This window comes from Diospyros lotus, chromosome 4 (assembly GCF_014633365.1).
Source record: "Diospyros lotus cultivar Yz01 chromosome 4, ASM1463336v1, whole genome shotgun sequence".
In the NCBI taxonomy this organism is placed as follows: Eukaryota; Viridiplantae; Streptophyta; class Magnoliopsida; order Ericales; family Ebenaceae; genus Diospyros; species Diospyros lotus.
In genome coordinates, this window is record NC_068341.1 from 22,955,303 (window position 1) to 22,971,330 (window position 16,028).

The window sequence follows — 16,028 nt, forward strand, 5'->3', positions numbered from 1 at the left end:
CTGTATCTAATTGAGTTCAGCTAAATGAAATGATACTATAATATTTTTCCTGCTGATATAGACTTTATAACAGAACCTTGCATATCTTTGTGTCTTCTGTCCTCCTAATCCTTATTATTTTAACATGACACTAGAGTAGGTTAGGAATTTTAATTAATACTCACCCATTTGTCTGAAAATGATTCTAACTTGCATAAACTTAGAAAAATTTGCAAGGAATTGGTATCAGGATTCACTTGCTCTTTGCCTGCACCATGTTTGCTTACCCCATCTCAGTTGTATTTGGCTTATTGCTGTAGAACAAGGAATCTAGAATAAAATTTACCAAGTTGCAGAGAGAGAATCCTGAGAGAAGAAAGGTAAAATAGATTTGAAACACAACCTAAAATGACTGGTTTTAGGTTAAGCATCCAGGAACAAGGAAGACAATTCTTCTGATAGTAAAATTGCCAAAAATTAACCCTAGGGAAAAACACTACAACTGTTCAAACAGTCGTCCTAACTTAACCCACAAGGATTAGGGTTTAATTTCCTAATTTTGTTGGGCTAGACGCCTTCTACTATTCCTAGGCCCATAAAGAAAACATGGGCTCTAAGATAAGACTCTAAAAACCATAACAACATAGTCTGAACCCAAATAAAAATAACATGACCAGAAAGCAGAGAAAATAATAAAATATGCAAAATTACAAAAATAACCCTGGTAATAATTTTTTTTACTGCTCCTGCATCAATTCCCTTGGGGAACACCCTTTAGCCAGCTCTTCACTAACAAGCTCTTGAAAACCAGCCAAAAGCTTCTTGTTGGGACAAGCAATAGGCTCAGCCACCTCTAACACTTAGAACCAAATGAATCTGAAATAAATATTCGAAGGTTGGAAGCACACATATAAGCATACACAAAAACAGTAAACAAAACGAAAAAAACACAATAAGATTTTACCATGGTTCATCCTAAAAAATAGGGCTACATCCACGTTGAGCACCGATGAGAATAGCTTACTGCACTAGTCGGAAAAATGTTTACACCCTCACTGTACAAACTTTCACCCTCATTATACACTCACTAGTCCTCTAACAAAAATACCCAAAGATCACTAACAGATCAGAAGGCATACCTAAGGAATCAGAGAAAATGAAGAACATGTGCAGAAAAATGAGAGGAAACCCTAAAACAACCTGACTTCTTGCACAAATCTCGAGAAATAGAGATATATAAATAGGTAGGGTGTGAGGCAAAGCAATGATGGAGATGGGCATTGGAGATTAGATCAACGGCATCCATAGCAGCAGGCAAAACGACAAAATGCTATGGGAGAATCAAACATGCCACAAATCGAAACGACAAGGGAGGTTGCCATTTTGGCTATCCAAGCACACCAGCTCCAAAACGACAGCGTTTTGGAGCAGCCAGTGTGTGGTTGCCACCTCTCCTTCCATCCCCGGTTCAAAAAAATGACAACGTTTTGTCTTAATGCTTCACGATACTCAACACTTCTTGATTTCGGGTGGTAGTGGAGATTCTTCTTCTCTTTCGCTCTCAGCAATTCTGTCAACCAATACACTCTTTGCTCTCCCTTTCAAATCTTCTAGCCTTGAGAAAACAATTAACCCTACTATCACTAGGTTTTTGACTAGCCGGTTCCTCCTTTAAAGGATGTAGTTTGAATGTCTTTCCATCATTTTGGAAAGTGTATGCAGGTGTGTTAAGATCCTTCATATTCTGATCATATAGCCACGGCCTTCTGTCTTGTACTAGCAAAGTAAGGGGGAAGATATTGTAATTAGAATGTAATAAAAGGGAAAAGTAGTATATTAGCAAAGTATGCTGTAAGGGGTTGTACTAAGTTTGTTGCTGCATTGGCAGCTTGTACATTCCCAGCACATGTAAGCAGTTACCCGCACATGGGGGGAGGTTAGGATCAGCTATAAATACAACTGATCACATCCCATGGAGGATATATGAAAATACACTGAAAATTTTGATTTCTCCCTTGTTTCTCTCTATTTCTCTCTTGATCCTTCTACTAATCAAGAATTGCCAGTCAGATCCTGAGGGAGCTGACACCTTCCCAATAGAATGTGACAGACATCCATTGTCACACCAAACTTCATCTTTGTAGTCATTGCCAATTCTGAACTGCACCGAGCACCTTGAAGTAATAGGTACTTCACTCCTTTTTCGAACCCAAGCAACCTGGTAAGGACGGGGATGCTTCTCTGTTTGCAACTTCAGTTTTTCCACTGCTTCTTTGGCAATTATGTTCTCACTGCTGCCATTATCAACAATAACATTACACACTTTTCCTCCACAAGTAACTCTAGTGCAGCATATACCATGCCTCCTCAACCTTAGGTGTTGTGATCACATGCCTTACCACCAAGCTCTCACCTTCCACAAGAAGCAAGTCAATTCCTTCACCCATCTCATCATAATACTCATCATAAATAGGAACTCTAATATAAATATATAGCAATGATACCAAAACCCAAGAAGGGGGGGGGGGGGGGGGTTGAATTGGGTTAATTAAAAAAAATTGATTTTACTTGATAAAATCTTGATCTATAATGATGCTTAAAGAAATGAAAATGATAATCAATGGGTAATGCTTAAGGAAAATACGAAAATCACAAACAACCACAAGAGACAATGATTTATAGTGGTTCGGCTTTCCAAGCCTAGTCCACTATCTTAGCTTCCCACTAAAGATTTTGAAATCAATCCACTACAAACCCCCTACTCAAGCCGAGTAGGTCCTTTAGTTCGCAACTAGGAAGATTACAAGCCTCCCACTTCAAATGGGCCCTCTAGCTTACGCTAGGTAAATACAAGAAAAAGAATAAGAGAATCTAAGAGTGAATACTCTTAGTTACAAGTTCTCTCTACTAAAAAATAAAAGGCTCAAAATGAATAGAACAGTTTAGATACAAAGCCTCACAAAGATGATAACACAGAGATAATGAAATTTAAAGCTCGATGTAAACTTGAATGCTCGATAGTTGAAAATAATAAATGTTCTCAGTAGCCTTAAATGATCATTCAACCACCTATTTATAGATGATGGTGCTTGGAGACAAAAATCGAGCCGTTGATGGTAGTTGGGCTAGCATTTAATGTGCCAGAAACTAGCCGTTAAATGTTTCAGAGAAACAAACTGGCGATAGACAAAATGGTTAGTCGACACATGTACAACACGAATTTGAAACATAGTTGATAGATGAGAACCATTAGTTGACAGATTCAAAAATAAGCAATCTGATAGTCGACAAAACAATAAGCTTAGTCCACAAAGCAATAAGTTTAGTCGACAGCAACACAAGTTAGTCGACAGAACTAATGCCTTAGTCGATAGAACAATGCAAAGAATAGAGTTAGCATACTGATAGTCGACAGCAAAAAAACATAGTTGACAAAATGAAAATAGTTTTGAACACCTACTTTTTGTTAGTCGACAGAATGAAAGTCTTGTCGACAGATACAAAATACACAATACTGATAGTCGATAGAATGCATTTTTTTAGTCGACATATGCTATGAAAAATTAGATCCTTTGTTGATAGCTTTTTAGAGAAAGCTTGTTTAAAATTTCTTTTAACTTGACTCTTTTTGAATCTTTGAAACATTGTTTCTCATGATTGGAGAATAATTTGAATGATAATGCTTTGTTTTTCCAATCTCCTAAAACATGACTGAAAGCATTCTTTGATGAGAATTAATTAAAAAAAATCTTCTTGAAACATAACAAATACTCTTTGAAAATGTATACCATAGGATAACATTGAAATTGAAGTTTGAGACACTTAGAAGCGAGTACTTCGAGTTTGAACTCTTTTGGCATATGAGTTGTCATTATCAAAATACTTCTTATAAGAGTAAAATATCAATCTCCCCCTTTTTGATGATGACAAAACATTTTAACAAATCAATTTCTTTAACAAATCAATTTCAGTGTTATCTCCCCCTTTTTGTCAAAATAAAAAAGATGTATAGAGAAGCTCCCCCTTAATAGAGCATAAGGAGTCAAAAGACTCCCCCTTAAACCAATAAATTTATTTTAATTTAATTGATATAAACCAATAAAACGAATTAATATGATTGGAGGACATGCATATGATAATTCATTCATGACAGTCATTCATAGAAATCATCAAGATAAAGCATTTTGTCATGTGACACAGTCAGCCATTACAAAAACAACCATATGTTAAAAGGTTAAGACAAAAAGGCATACATTCATTTGTTTAACAAAGAAATAAACATCCTTATATGATAAAAATATATGATAAGGGCAACAACTATGGATCAGGAGAGATGGAAGATGGAGAAGATTGAGCTGATGTGGGAGAAGTGGCTGAGGGAAGAGAAGATGATGAAAGAGGAGGAGGATATTGAGAGGACATCATTTGTAGGAGGCATCCCAATTGTGATGAAATCTCCTTTTGCTGTTGGTGAAGATTCTATAAGTCAGCTTGGACTTCCTTTCTGAACTCAGCAAAATTCATTTCTACCTTTGAAAGACCTAACTTAAGATTAGCTATGCCTTGAACCACCAAATCATCCTAAGAATCTGTTGTTGATGATCCTTTGGACTTCCTCTTCTTCTGAGGCTTTTCTTGCTTTTCAGTCTTGACCCACTCTCTATCTTTAACTGTATACCCAGTTCTAATGGCAATGATTCTAGTGATGTGCTGAGATGGGTTTAGGTAAACATTTCTTGCATTTTCCAACTGAATATTATAATAAGATGAATGGGTATTGGCTAGAACTGGACCACTACCAAGACATTAAAATGGTATGTGGTAAAGATGCAGTCACCCTCAATTCTATTCTTGAGAGAGATAGAATTGTGGAATTCTGGGCCGGACTCAACACTGGGTATGACCGAGTAAGAGTTCAAGTCCTTGGAAGAGAAAAGCTTCCATATCTCAATGAGGTTTTTTTTCTATTATTCGAAGCGAGGAGAATAGAAGAATAACAATGCTAGGGGAAACCAATTTTGAAGGATCTGTGTTAACTAACAAAGGAAAAGGATAAAAGTTCAAATCTCAACAAGGAAGGACTGATGGGCAGTTTAAGTCACAAGGGAAGGAAGGTTTGTGGTGCTCCTACTATAAAAAGCCTAAACATACTCGAGAAACTTACTTCAAGTTGTATGGGAAGGAGGCTGTGCTGCAGAAATTAGGGAGATTCATAAACAGATACTCTAAGAATCAGGCCTATCTGTCCAACAAGAAAGAAGAGATTGTGGAAAAGGCAGACTCGGTGATTAGACCGGAGCTTAACCAACTGAATGCTACTGAAATCAACAAACTCAAGATGTTCTTGAAAATCATTCAGGGTGGATCATGCTCCATTGCCCAACAAGGTAACTAGCCAGATAATAACTTTAATTCTATTTCTTTAACAGCCTAAAAAATCAATAAGGGTGACATATGGATTCTAGAGTCAGGGGCATCAGACCACATGTCCCATAACCCCACTGTTTTTGACACCTATAAGCCTCTTGAAACCCCTAAACAGATTATCATTGCCAATGGGACATCTATTCCTATAAAAGGTCAGGGTAGAGTTACTCTTAGCCCTAATCTTCCTATCAAACAGGTTTTACATGTCCCTAACTTGTCAACCAACTTGGATTCTGTCCATCAACTCACTAGGGTGTTAGGACTCCCATTAGTCTCACGTATCATAGGCGTAAAAGGAGAGGAGCAATAAGGGCAACCAAGGAAATTGAGTCAGGGGCAAAAGAGTTAGAAGTTAGTTAGAGGAGAATATTATTTCACGTGGCTGAAACAAAATAGGAGAGAGGTATAAAAGGGAGGGTGGAAGAGAGGACATTTGGAAAATTGTTGAAGAAATCGTTGGAGAGTGAGGCCCTCTCGAATAGGCCTGATTTCTTTTGTTTTCTTTTCTTGCTATTGCTAATTTCCATTGCTGTAAGCTACTGTAATTGGGTAGTTCCTATTGTAAGAGCTGAATTCAATCTATTGAGAAAGATCTTATCAATCTGGTATCAGAGCAACAATCAATGGGGGTGACCGTCTCTGAGAGAGAGGGGGATTTGGAGGGAAGAGTGGAGAATTATCAACAATAGATTGAAGGAAAGATGGAGGGATTACAGATGGGATTAGAATCCATGAAAAAAGAATTCCAGAGGGTGCAGAACATTGAGAAAAACATGGCGACGATGATGGAACAATTTGGTTTGTTGATGGAGAGATGGGAGGATCAGGAGATAGGGAGGAAGGGGAAACAGTCGGGCGAGCACATTCTGGTGGGTTTGATCTTCACTGGGGAGGCCATGCTAGAACTGGGAAATTGGCATAGGGAAGCTGGCGGTGAGTTCAATTCATATGGGAGGTCCGATGCCTGGAGATGCCAGTGTTTGAGGGTGATAACCCCGATGGTTGGGTGTTTCGGACCAAGCAATACTTCTCCGTGAATTAGCTATCGGATGCGGAGAAGTTGGACTCCGTTGCCCTTTGCTTTGAAGGAGTAGCTCTTGCTTGGTTCTAGTGGGAACAACGAAGGCAATAGGTTAGGAGCTGAGAGGAGCCTAAGGCGATGATGAGAAATAGATTCAAGCTCAAGTAGGAAGGCACGGTGGAAGAACGGTTCCTGGCGCTCCGGCAGTGGGGGTCCGTCAAGGACTACTGTCTCTGCTTTGAGACCTTGGCTGCTCCTCTCGAGGACATGCCAGAGGCGCTGTTGGAAGGCCACTTTATAAATGGATTGAAGGCCAACATAAGGGCGGAGATGAGGGTACTGAGGCTAATTGAGCTGGAGGGGATGATGGACCTGGCCCAATGAATTGAGGAAAGGAATCTGGTGGTGCGAGGGGGCCATTCCAGTCCAGGTGTACCCAGGTCACAGGCCCCTACAACTCCAACCGTCAACCACCAACTAGTGCTGGTCTCTCCTTCCCTGGTGGCATCACCTCGATCGATTACCACCATTCCCGGCTCTTCTCACCAGCCTCTTAATATTGGTAAGTGGAACAATTCCCCATTTAAACGGTTAAGCGAGAGTGAACTACAAGCTAAACGAGTTAAGCGGTTGTGTTTCTGTTGTGATGAGAAATATATGATTGGGCACAAATGTAAGAACAAGGAGCTGCAGGTGATGGTAATTCACGAGGGGGAAGAGGAAGAGGAAGATATAGGAGAAGCTGAAACAGGGGAGAATTCAGGGGAGGAAGGCGAAATCGTCAAAACGGGGGAAGTAGTGGAGTTGTCCATAAACTCAATAGTTAGTTTAACCCCTCCACAAACCATGAAGATTAGGGGAGAAATAGAAGGCCAAGAGGTGGTGGTTCTCATTGACAGCGGGGCTTCCCATAACTTTATAGCGTTGGAATTGGTGCAGAAACTGGGACTGGTCAGGTCACAAACGAGAGGCTATGGTGTGATCATGGGGTCGGACATGGCTGTTCAGGGGTTGGAGTGTGTAGAGGGCTAACCTTAATGTTGCAAAATGTGGAAGTAGTGGAAGATTTCCTACCATTGGAGCTAGGAAGCTCGGACGTAATCCTTGGAATGAAGTGGTTGGCCACTCTCAAGGAAACACAAGTGGATTGGGGCTCGTTAGTCATGAAGTTTAGAGCAAGGGGGACTACCATCACACTATATGGGGATCCTAGCCTCAACAAAACTTTGGTAACATTGAAGTCAATAATGAGGGCGTTTAGAGAGAATGGAGAAGGGTACATTGCAATCGGGAGTGTCACCTGTGAATGTGCGCCCCTACCGGTACCCCCACCTTCAGAAAAACGAGATTGAAAGGTTGGTTCGAGAAATGTTGGCGGTTGGACTTATCCGGCCAAGTGTGAGTTCGTTTTCCAGCCTGGTATTGCTAGTCAAGAAGAAGGATGGTGGCTTCAGATTTTGTATTGACTACAGAGTTTTAAACAAGGTAACTGTTCCCTATAGATTTCCAATTCCAGTTATTGAAGAACTTTTGGATGAGTTGAATGGGGTTGCTATTTTTTCCAAGTTGGATTTGAAATCGGGGTATCATCAGATCCGAGTAGCACCTAATGACGTTCCTAAGATTGCTTTCCGCACACATGAGAGGCATTATGAATTTTTACTGATGTCGTTTGGGCTAACAAACGCCCCCGCTACGTTCCAATCTTTGATGAACGAGGTATTTAAGGAGCATTTGAGGAGCTTCGTTTTAGTATTTTTTGACGACATTCTGATTTACAGTAAGGATATAGCTGAACATAAGAAACATTTGAGGTGTGCGTTGGGGCTCCTAACAGTCCACTGGTTGTACGCCAATGCGAAGAACTGTCAGTTTGGGCAGCGAGAGATTGAATATTTGGGGCATGTCATCTCTCAAGACGGGGTGGCTGCGAATAGATCTAAGGTTAAGGCGGTGATGGAATGGCTTAGCCCCAAATCCTTACGTGAACTTCGAGGATTCTTGGGTTTTACAGGGTATTATCGGAGATTTGTGAAGGATTACGGGAAGGTGGCACGACCATTAACAGACTGCCTCCGGAAGGGTAATTTCTTTTGGGATGAAGTGGCGGAGCAGGCCTTTCAATCCCTAAAACGGGTAATGACCAATCTGCCCGTGCTGGCTCTGTTGGATTTTTCAAGGGAATTCATTATTGAAACTAATACATCAGGGTTGGGATTAGGGGCAGTGTTGATGCAGCAACAATGCCCAATTGCTTTTTTCAACCATCCCCTAAGCCCCAAGGATCAAGTGAGGTCTGTGTATGAGCAAGAATTGATGGCAATAGTATTTGCAGTAAGGAAATTGCGACATTACCTTCTTGGGCGTAAGTTTGTCATTAGAACAGATCAACGAAACCTTAAATTTCTTATGAAGCAGCGGATGGTTAGCCTGGAGTGTCAAAAATGGGTCATGAAGCTGATGGGGTATGATTTTGAGATTCAATATCGTCCCGGATTGGAGAATCGAGTAGCCGATGCTATCTCACGCCTCCCTTCTTCCGCCACCTTGATGGCACTTTCCATTCCCCATATAGTGTAGCTAGACTAACTCAAAGAGAAGGTGAAAGGAGATGCTACACTCCAACAGATTGTTAGAGAGGTAAAGGCAAATCCTTTGAGTAAACCTAACTATGCACTGGTGGATGGCCATTTGCTATTCAAGAGCCGGTTGTATCTTCCTAAAGGGTCGGGATTAATTCCGTTAATGTTGAAGGAAGGGCATGATGGACTGGTTGGGGGTCATTCTGGCTTCCTCAAGACTTATAAGAGGATAGCCGCCAATGTGTATTGGGTGGGAATGAAGCAAGACATATAGTAATATGTTCAGCAATGTCATGTGTGCCAGCAGAATAAATGTGGGGCTCTATCACCCGGTGGACTGTTGCAGCCACTCCTGGTTCCTAGTCGAGTTTGGGAAGATGTGTTCATGGACTTCGTCAAAGGGTTACCTAAGTCAACTGGGATGGATACTATCTTGGTGGTTGTGGATCGCCTAAGTAAGTACGGACACTTTATTGCTTTGAAACACCCTTTTGCAGCAGCTAGCGTTGCGGGGATTTTTGTGAAAGAGATAGTCCGATTACATGGGATTCCAAGTTCTATAGTTTTCGATAGAGATAACATTTTTGTTAGCCATTTTTGGGAGGAGTTATTCAAGTTGCAAGGCACTCAATTGAGAAGAAGCACATCCTACCACCCGCAATCCGATAGCCAAACGGAGGTTCTAAATCGCACCTTGGAGACATACCTTCGATGCTTTCCCTCCAAACCTAAGGCATGGTGTAGCTGGCTGCCATGGGCGGAATATTGGTATAACACTTCTTTCCATGTCTCCTCTAAATTGACTCCATTCCAGATAGTTTATGGGCGTGAACCTCCCCTATTGTTGAGGTTCGAGAAGGGCACCACGGCTGTTTTGATGATTGAACGACAGTTGTTGGAGTGGGATTTTGTTTTGGAAGAGTTGCGATCCCAACTGTTGCGGGCACAAGTGAGGATGAATGAGACAACAGATAAAAAGAGGAGGGATGTGGAATTCAAGGTGGTTGACCTAGCTTATGTTAAAATTCGTCCCTATAGGCAAAAGACTTTGGCTACTCGGATGAATGAGAAGCTGTCGCCTAAGTTCTACGGGCCCTATGTAGTAGAGAAAAGGATCGGGAAGGTGGCCTACAAGCTGTCCTTACCACCTTCTTGTGCAATCCATCCGGTATTTCATGTCTCTCAGCTTCGCAAAGCGGAGGGAGCGGTGTGGGAAATAACTGAATTTCCTGACCAGCTAACAGCTGAGTGGGAATTGAAGGTACATCCTGAATTTTTGTTGGGTGTAAGGCCGGGCCAGGGAAAGAATTTACAGAGTCTTGAGGTCCTGATACAATGGAAGGGGTTGCCACCCCTAGAGGCCACTTGGGAACCCTATCAACAGATCTTGCATCAATTTCTAGAATTTCACCTTAAGGACAAGGTGAAACTTGTGGGCGGGAGTATTGTTAGGACTCCCATTAGTCTCACCTATCAAAGGCATAAAAGGAGAGGAGCAATAAGGGCAGCCAAGGAAATTGAGTCAGGGGCAAAAGAGTCAGAAGTTGGTTAAAGGAGAATATTATTTTATGTGGCTGAAACAGAATGGGAGAGAAGTATAAAAGGGGAGGGTGGAAGAGAGAGAGGACATCTGGAAAATTGTTGAAGAAACCGTCGGAGAGTGAGGCCCTCTTGAATAGGCCTGATTTCTTTTGTTTTCTTTTCTTGCTATGGCTAATTTCCATTGCTGTAAGCTACTGTAATTGGGTAGTTCCTACTATAAGAGTTGAATTCAATTTATTGAGAAAGATCCTATCATAGGGATCTCGATTGTGGGGTTATTTTTTCCCTTCACTTGTGAATTTCAGGAAATGGACACGGGGATGATGATTGGTGCTGTTGAGGAGAGGAATGGGGTGTATGTTCTAAAGAGGAATACCTTGCTGCTTGACAGAAATCAACCTAAGCTAGCCTGCACATCTCAGTCTCATTCATCCCATATTAACATCTGGCTTCAGCACTACCGGCTAGGGCATCCTCCTTTTCCATTACTAAAACTATGTTTCCTGATTTGTTTAAGCAATCAGATCCTAGTACGTTGCATTGCGATGTATGTGAAATTTCAAAATATCATTGAGTTTCCTATCCTCTTAGTAATAAAAGGTATTCTCATCCTTTTGCATTAATACATTCTGATGTTTGAGGACCATCTAGGATTCCCAATTGTTCTGGGGCTTGATGGTCCATCTCTTTTATAGATGATTGCACTAGAATAACTTGAGTATTCTTTCTTAAGAATAAGGTTGTTGTTAGTACTGTTTTGCCTTATTTTTATTCCATGATCTTGACTCAATTTGGCTCTCCTATTCAGAAATTTAGGATTGACAATGCGAGGAATTTTTTAATCAGCATTTGCAACATTTTTTCTAGCAAAAAAGGGTTATCCATGAGTCTTCCTGCATCAACACTCCACAACAAAATGGAGTGGATAAGAGGAAGATGAGACACCCCCTAAATGTCACGAGAACTCTCTTTTACCATCACAATGTTCTTAAAATTTTTGGTCATCAAAGTCCTTTCCAGTGTTTTTCTTCTTATTTCCCTAACATCAGCGTGCATAATCCCCTTCCTCTTAGAGTTTTTGGCTGTGTAGCCTTTGTTCACATTCCAAAACAAGATCGAGACAAGCTGGACCCTAGGGCTCTTAGATGTCTCTTCCTTGGCTATTCTCCTACTCAAAAAGGCTACAAATGCTATCATCCTTCTACTATGAAGTTTTTTGTTTTGAAGGATGTGTGTTGAATTGGGAGCACTAGAATCACTCAATCTTTGCCAATTAACAGCCACACACACACTGATTCACTCAAAACAAAAAATATTACAAGAACAAAATTAAAATAAGGAAAGAACATGCAAACCACATGATGAACACAATTAGTTTATCCTGGTTCATACCACCAATAGTGATCCTACGTCCAGCCTCTTGTCCCGAGAGCCAATCCACTAGAATCTTGAAGAAATCAATACAAGACAACCCTCTCTCACGAGTACAATACAAATGAGATTACAAAGTTCTATCTCTCTAGACTTTCCTTTCAGTTTTCACAGCACTCGCACAATAAGAAAAGAATGATGGCCAACGACTGCCCCCCATGCCTCTTATTTATAGACAAATGGGCGGACATTACAAGGACTAATTTAAAGATTACACAATCCCAATATACCCCTCATAATCAAAGTACCGTTAGAAAAAAATCCTAACACTCATTGTTGCTTGACCAACTTGAATGCATTGACTTTCTTCTAAATCTTCTAGGCTATACTCAATGCAAAACCATAACAATGTGACCTTTGTTGAGTCTCAATCCTTTTTTGGTCCTCCTAATCTTGGTCTCCAGGGGGAGAATCAATTGATTGGTGACCAAGGGTTCCACTCTTCCTAGTTTGGACTTAATCCCTCTCAAGACAATAGAACTTGCTGCAACTGCGTTCACTGGTTTAGACCCTCTCTCGGATGATGATCATCACTTATCCGTTCCAAGTGATCACCACAGCCTTGATCAAGCAAGTAAACAATAGGCTTCCTCCCTAGTAAGGTTCAAAGGCTTCCCTTTTGAATACCACATAAAACAATAGCCTAATTCTCACCCTCAATAAGAATTAGCATTTGATTCCCAACTAGGTATTGAATGGTTTGTTCCCCTAATCTTGTTCATTTTTTCTCTACTAATTTGGATATCCTTATTGCCATTAAAAGAGGAGTTAGAAGATGCACTTAGCATCTAGCCAACTATCTTTCTTATCACAGGCTGTCCCAAAGGCATAAAAGTTTCTTGACTTCCCTAGACACCATTGTCATTCCTAAGTTGGTGGATGAGGCTGTAAAGGATTAGAAATGGAAGCTAGCAATGCAAGAGGAAATGAGAGCATTAAAGAAGAATAACACATGGGATCTGGTGCCTAAGCTAAAGGGAGTGGTTCCAGTGGGCTGTCGATGAATCTTCAACTTAAAATACAATGTAGATGGTTCTTTGGAAAGGTATAAGGTCCGATTGGTTGCCAAGGGCTACACCCAAACATATGGGATTGACTACTTGGAGACTTTTGCTCCAGTGGCCAAGATGACCACTGTAAGGATTCTCTTATCCCTAGCAGCTCACTATGGATGGAAACTACAACAACTAGATGTGAAAAATGCATTTCTTCATGGTGATCTAGAAGAAGTATACATGGAACAACCACCAGAATTCAAGGAAGGAAAAGCAGATAAAGTATGTAGACTTAAAAATGCCCTTTATGGCCTCAAGCAATCACCAAGAGCCTGGTTTGATAGGTTCTCCAAAGCCATGAAGCTTATGGGATACCAGCAAAGTAGGGGGGACCACACTTTTTTTTAAGCACTCAGTGAATGGAAAGTTAACTGCATTATTAGTCTATGTGGATGATATTATTGTAACAGGGGATGACATGGACGAATAGAAAGTTCTAAGAAGGAAGGTGGCTTAGAATTTCGAAATTAAGTACCTAGGATCACTCAAATACTTCTTGGGAATAGAAGTGACCTACTCCAAATAAGGTATATTTCTATCCCAACACAAGTATATATTGGATCTCTTAAAGGAAATAGGTTTGCTGGGAAGAAAAGGAGTATGGACTCCAGTGGAACCTAATGCTAAATTAGGGGGAGATACCAGCAGTCCACGAGGAAGTATTAGAGACTTGTAGGATGGTTGATTTACTTGTCACATACTAGGCTGGATATTACCTATGTAGCGAGCTTAGTTAATCAATTTATGCATTGTCCTTATTATGTTTTCCTAGAGTTTATGCGATAGAAGATCGGTAATATATTGGAGTTGCATCGGCTAGAAGATTAGATCAATTAGGTTTAATATACCAAGTGTGATATACTTAGTATTTTTGGGGGTCTAGTTGTAATATCCGAATAATAGTTAGTTAGATTGGGATGTCTGCTATTTCTATAAATAAGAGGGCATGGGAGGCAGTCGAGAGGCAATTCAATAGAGAGAGTTTCTATTTCATCTATGATCGAGTGCTAGTTTCATTCTTGAGAAAGAAAGGTTGAGTGATTAGTATTTAGTCTTGTGTATTCTTGAGAGAATGAGTTGTGTGTACTCGAGGATATAGATGAGGGTTAGAAGTTTGATGTACTGATCGGTTTATCTAAATAAAGATTGCTTTGTGTGAGTGTTGACTACTAGATGTAGGTTTGCCTAAGGTCATTCTGAACCAGGATAAATCTCGTCCCTTGCTGGTTTCTGTTTTATGTCTGATTTCTTAATTGGTTTCTAATTCAATGAGTGTAAGAATTCGAGTGGGAATTCTCTTCGATTTGGTCCTGGTTTGATAGTCCTAATATCAACAGTCCTACTGAGAATCATATGTAGGCAATAAGAAGAGTATTGTGCTACTTGAAAACAACCCCAGGCAAAGGAAATCTATTCAAAGCAGGTGGTACTTCAGGCATACAAGGCTATACAAATGCAGATTATTCTGGATCACTAATGGATAGGAGGTTTACTATTGACTATTGCATGTTTTAGGTGGGAATTTGGTCTCTTGGCGAAGTAAGAAATAAAGTATAGCGGTAAGGTCAAGTGCTGAAGTTGAATTTAGGGCTATGGCACTCGGCCTATGTGAATTGCTATGGCTAATGATTGTGCTAGTAGATTTAAAGATTATTGTTAATGAGCCAATTAGGTTATTTTGTGATAACCAATCAGCCATAAGCATTACTCATAATCTTGTACAGCATGACAGGACTAAGCACGTTGAGATTGACCGGCATTTTATAAAGGAGAAGATTGAGAAGGGTATAATTCAAATACCCTATGTCCCATCCGAGAAACTGGTTGCTGACCTTTTAACAAAAAGATTGACAACTAGAAGATTTGAAGACCTAGTGTGCAAGTTGAGAATGATGGATATTTATTCATCAACTTGAGGGGGAGTGTTGACGTGAGAAGATTCAAGAGGAAGGAAAGTAGCCAAGAAAGGAAAGCAGCAATCTGTCATTGCTTCAAAGAAAAAGGAAAGCAGCCATCCGTTACTGCTTCCAGAATACTAAAGTTTTTTAAATCTTGTTTGGACAGTTTCCTAATTTCAAATTAGGATACTTTCCTAGAGTGTTGTATTGTAGTCTTTCCTTATTGTAATCTTTCAGTTTCCTGTTTTTCTTTCATCATCTCCCAACTTTGAAATTTGGTCTTTCCTTGCCTTTCACGCTGTTCCTCCAACCTCTTCCACCAATGAAGGGTAATTCCCTTCAGTTTCAGCTTCACAAACAGAACCTTCCTCTCATCAGCCATAGGCTTCCATTCAAAATACGTCTCTAAAGTGGATTCCCTGTCAAGGAAGTCTTCAGTGCACATCTTACCATAAAAATCTGAAACTTCAACATGAATACCAGAATTTAGATCTAGCGCTTTAGCTAACTGTTGCTCTAAGCCACCACGTTCAGGTTGATCATGAATCAAGGGATCATGGAAGGCGTTAACGTGCACATCATCATCCCCAATATCTTTGCCTAGGGATTCATGATCACTTTTCGATGCCTCTCCTCGAGTTTCTAATTGTTCTCTATGCAGGTCACGCACCTCTTGCATAAGGTGCTCCATCATCCTTCACATCTCGACGGTCAATTGGGCTTGGGTAAGTCTAGGAACTCTTGCTCTTCATGCTGCCATGAGTGGGCTTTGATACCAATTGTTGTAGAACAAGGAGTCTAGAATAAAATTTACCAAGTTGCAGAAAGAGAATCTTGAATCTTGAGAGAAGAAAGGTAAAATAGATCTGAAACACAGCCTGAAGTGACTGGTTCTTCAGCCAAACAAGGGCCGGCATCTGGTTAAGCATTCAGGAACGGGGAATACAATTCTTCTAATAGTAAAACTGTAAAAATTAACCCTAGGAAAAAACATTACAACTATTTAAATAGTCCTCCTAACCTAACAAGGATAGGGTTTAATTACCTAATTCTGTTGGCCTAGACACTTTCTACTATTCCTAGGCCCATAAGG

At 40.4% G+C, this 16,028-nt stretch overlaps 1 protein-coding gene across 4 annotated transcripts in view; it reads left to right on the forward strand.

Annotated features, from left to right (window-relative positions):
* Positions 1–16,028, forward strand: part of LOC127798726 (protein translocase subunit SECA2, chloroplastic) — a 57,428-nt gene that overhangs the window by 10,944 nt on the left and 30,456 nt on the right. The window lies entirely within an intron of this gene.